Source organism: Zingiber officinale, chromosome 1B (assembly GCF_018446385.1).
Source record: "Zingiber officinale cultivar Zhangliang chromosome 1B, Zo_v1.1, whole genome shotgun sequence".
Classification (NCBI taxonomy): domain Eukaryota; kingdom Viridiplantae; phylum Streptophyta; class Magnoliopsida; order Zingiberales; family Zingiberaceae; genus Zingiber; species Zingiber officinale.
The window spans coordinates 13,997,061-14,001,783 of NC_055986.1; the positions used below are offsets into that span (position 1 = coordinate 13,997,061).

At 49.1% G+C, this 4,723-nt stretch overlaps 1 pseudogene; it reads right to left on the bottom strand.

Moving 5' to 3' along the window:
* Window positions 1-648: 648 nt before the first annotated feature.
* On the bottom strand, window positions 649-4,352 carry LOC122029092 (annotated as a pseudogene).
* Between the last annotated feature and the right edge of the window lie 371 nt (window positions 4,353-4,723).

A 4,723-nucleotide genomic window follows, 5' to 3' on the forward strand; every position in this document is an offset into this window, starting at 1 on the left:
GAACCCAATCATCCAATCCACATCTTCTCTAATTCCTAGCATGTCTAAAATAGTTGGGTCCATATATCTTGTACACACATCTTCTCCTAAATCTATCATTGACTTGAGCATCGGATGACTAACATCGGGGACTCCTTCCCTGGCCCAGCACTAACACTCCCTGTGTTGTATGATATCACAGAGTCTTTATCGAGTCAATAGCTGAGCCACGTCTCCATCTCACTGCCTTCATCGATTTTGGATAGGATCAATACATAAGTATAAGCATAAACAAAAATGATAAGGAACCCGATTGAAAAGTCATGTCCTTGTCTTTAACGTTGTCGGCTTGATCTATGTGGAAGAAGATGCAGTAGAAAGGAATGTCTTCCAAGGGGCTTAGGGGTGATGGCGCTAAAAAATTAGGTCAAGATATATACCCTAAATCCTTGGGGACCTCCCTTATATAGATAACCAATCCATTATCAATCCATAAATAATAATAGATTGGACTAAAAAAAATTTCTATATATTAAACTTACATTTAATAATTTAAAACTCAATAATCTTAAGTTCCATACCTAATGGATTTCGGTATCACAAATATCTTAAATCCAGGGATATTAAATCCAAAAGAACAGTCATCAAATCTACCCTGTACGAGGCAAATCATATTATGGAGAAACAAGAAATCCACCAGGTGGTCAGCAGATCAACGATCTCATGAGGAATTGGCTCAATTACTGTCCATCTCTTCCCCCTCACCGGAGCTTTTGTGTCTGGAAACAACCCATCCACAGTTAAATTCGACACGTTTTCGGTCTCATCTACTCGGACAGGGAACGACAACAGGTGCCCCGGAAGATCCACCACCTCCTCGCCCACAAACTTGATCCAAAGCTCCTCAGCACATTCCCCACCGCCTTCACGCACTCCAAGCTCTCGACCTCGAGGAACACCTTCTTGTCTTTCTTCCAGTAGCTCATGAAGTGGTCATACCACAATGATATCCGGAAGCCATGGACGTCGTTGTGGGCTCGGCCGCTAGAGCCGTTGAGATGTGTTGGTTGTTATGATCCATGTGCAATCTCGGTGTCCCTGTCTCTGGCCAGGGATCTCTGGTTCAAGTTAGCAGATCCAATGATCATGTACTCGTCATCCACTGGAGATGTATATTGTAGAATCGAATATATAAGTAATCTTTCATTGAGAATTTAGTCAAGAAAAAACACTGACCAATCATCAGTTTGGCATGGACGTAGATGAGGAATCGTCGGTGGATTTGGGCCCTCCAATGGTCTGTCCTCGCGCCGGCAACTTCGGTGGAGTATACTATACTCATGAGGTTGCTTGGTCTCTCGATTCCCCAAACAGAAGAAATTGAGGTAATCACGGGGGTGAACCTTGCCCACTGGCTTCTTTTCCTCTATGGCCTCGGCCACAATGCGGTACATCATTTCCATGGTAAGCATGTTCCAATGCACCATCCCCTGCACTATATCGCTTTCCGGCTTGCCCTCCGGCCACATTGGCGTCACGATATAGGCTGCGAACCTGTTCCCGTTGCGGATATTGTCGGTAACCTTGAGGGCGATCTCCATGGGGACAAGGTTCAAGCACCCGCAGTCCTGGTCTTGACTCCATGTCGCACAACCGCCGAAGAAGTACTGGTTCTCCACGTAGATGAAACATTTTGCCCTTCGGATGGCCTCGATGTAGGCAGAGTGGATGCTCTGCTCGAAGGTGCAATTTTGGTTGGTCAGTAGCCCCATCTTCTCTGCCTGAGAAGGATCGGACTGGAAGCCAATGACCGATGAGTCATTGATCGACCGGAACACTTGCACACTCTAGAACCCGGACGAATTGGAAGAGGGAGGAAGGATCTCAGGGCGCTCCCTTATATTGACCAAGTAATTGGTCAAATTTTTGGGTGATTGCCTCATCCATCTCCTCTTGAAGTTGCTCAGCACATCCCAAGCTGCATGACCTTCGAGCTTTGAGTGGATGTCGTGCCATGGCTCCCTCGGACCGCCATATTGCAGGTCGGCTTCTTCGAAATTGTGTTACATGAAATCATCGTGGAAGGTTGTGTCCAGGTTTTGAAACAGAGTGTGTTTCTCATAGTCGTACCTACTGCCGCAGAGATCGACGCCTCCGATGAAACTTACCACCTTGCGAGCTCCACCATTACCGCGGAGGCGTTGACAGAGATGACCTTCTGGTGGTGGGTGAAAAACAACTTGAGCTCTGCGCTCTCAAGCAGAGTCAGGGAGTCATCCGTTTCCCGATATTAACGGAAACACTTTACCTTGGATCCTTGGAAGAACTTGAAAGGCTCCGACGAGCTTAGCTGGAGTAGTTAGTGTGTAGAAGATTGCCATTTGAGAGCGTGAGTTTGAACCTCGGGATAGTCAGAGCGTAATTTCTTGGTCTCTGTATATCTCTTCCCATTGCGCACTAGCTTTCTCAGTTACCGTGATTTACCCCCTTCGTGTTGGTCTTGGGACGGACTAACAAAGATGCTGGGGCGAACGAATCACCTTTTTACCACTTGAAGAACTTAAAAGTCTCTTCGTCGTGGGTATTCATTATGCCGAGGTAGTTCACCCCAATGTCCTCTAAGATCGGCAGCAAAGTTCTATCATTCCACAGCATGACCAAGACGGCGACTCCCTCCTCTGCCTCTGCTTCAGTAGCTCCCTCAGGGTGATAGACTCCGCTCCGGGGATCGGTCGCTCGGGAGCCATTGCTGACGTAGGCATCATGGTAGAGCGTGATGTCGCAGCCGGTCCGCAGAGGGAAGTAGGCGTTCGAGAGGCCGCGGAATGTGGGACGGATGTCGGTGCCCCAGGATGGCTCAGCGGTGGCAGGAGTTTACTTGAGGGCAACAGTACGGACCTAAGCTGCATTGGCTAGCTTGTTTCCTTCCTCGTGGAAGAGGTCGAACCAACCTTGCACAGGCATTCTGGCAAGAAATTGAGACGCCGGAACCATGACCCGACCAAGTACTAACGGGGAGGACACGTCGATCTGGACGTAAACTGAGATTATAACGGAAGGGGAGAAGTGAGCGTAGTAGACATGGAAGGATTGGTCCCAAATTGGATGGTATGTTGAGGACTCGACAAGCCTGGCCGTTGCGACGGTGTTATCGCTGATGGCCATGGTGGCGTAGAGCTTGGTGCAATGCACACTCTCTGCCGACTGAATCATAATTCCATAATTGTAATTCATAAAATTGTTTCATCTTAGACAGTTGCATAATTAAGAAAAGATCAATGCCTATCTCCCAAGTAAGAAAACACTAGCACTTTGAGAGATTATCAGTAGCACATCATCTTCATCTGCTCCTCCTTTTCACTCATATCGGCCGACATGTCACCAAATGAATCTGAAACTTTCTCTGGATCAGGTTTAGGTTACAGAGTCGTAATCCTTTAGCCTTTTCTTCTCTTGTAAAAAATATGGCATAAACAAGTAATTTTAGAAAGTGTGCATGTTTCTCATTTTATGTCCGAATGAGGTAGAGGTCATTTTGATAAACATTTGAACTAGAAAAATGATTGGTTAGTTTGCCCGGCAGCGGTAAGATAGGGCTCCCGCCCGGCAGAGGGTCTTAGGCCACGTGTGACATCAAAGTCAACAGTTAAGGAAAAAGTCAACGGTCATCACCTCAGCTCGGCTCGGCTAAGGTCCGAGCTCCCGACGCCCGACGGGCGACTAGCACGGCTTAACAGCAGGGGTTAAGGGTTGAGCGGTTTTCGTCTCGACCGAGCGGGAATCATGGCCATCGAGGTTCTCCCGTTCGCCCGGGCAGCGCCGGGGCCACTGTATGATTGGCTGAGCAGATGTCCCGCTCAACCGACCGCGACATTAGACGAACGATTCTTCCATCTGGCTTGGTACAAGACAAAAGAAGCAGGTAACTCTATCTTCCTTAAGACAAGAATCGCCGACAGGCAGCATGGTCAGCGGCCGGATCAGACAGAGAATCGTACGACGGAAGTTTCCACTGTCACGTCAGAGATATGCTCATGCTATTGAGGTATGACATCAGGCACACTTTTCTGACACGCCCATTCCAGGTATGCTTTGAGGGTCGTGCACGCCTCGGGGAGCATGCGCGAGCCCCTGAGAAGCCCTATATAAGGGCCTCCAGGCTCCAACAGAGGTATGCGCTATTCATCACTGTAGCTACAGTTCTCATCACTCTCTTTTGATTTCTTTCCGCCGGGAGCTGACTTAAGCGTTGGAGGATCATCGCCAGGAACCCCTTCCTGGCCCGATTTTGTGCTTACAAGTTCTCGCCGGAGGTCTACGTCACTCAAAGGGCCACGCGGAGTCAACGAGAGCGCCACGTCCCCAGCGACCATCGACTCAACATTCGAACAGGATCAAATTGGCACCGTCTGTGGGAATGCACCTGAATCTGAGTCTAGTGGAAGATGGAGGAAGCTGGAAGACCTCACACCATGACACTCTCTCAAGAGGAGCTCGATGCGCTCATCCAGGCACGGGCGGCAAAAATCATGGAGCAGCAGCAGCAAAAGGCATTAGCCGAACGAGTGGCGCAGCAAGCGACTTCGATGTCAGGAGGCCGAGCGGCGCATGAAGACCGGCCAGAGCAGCTCTCCATATGGGGACAAAACAAAGGCCCAACCGGCACTCAGGCGGAAGCGCCGCCCACCTCGATACCGTTTCATAGGGCTCTGTTCCAGACGCCCTCAGAAGTTGCACAAGCTCA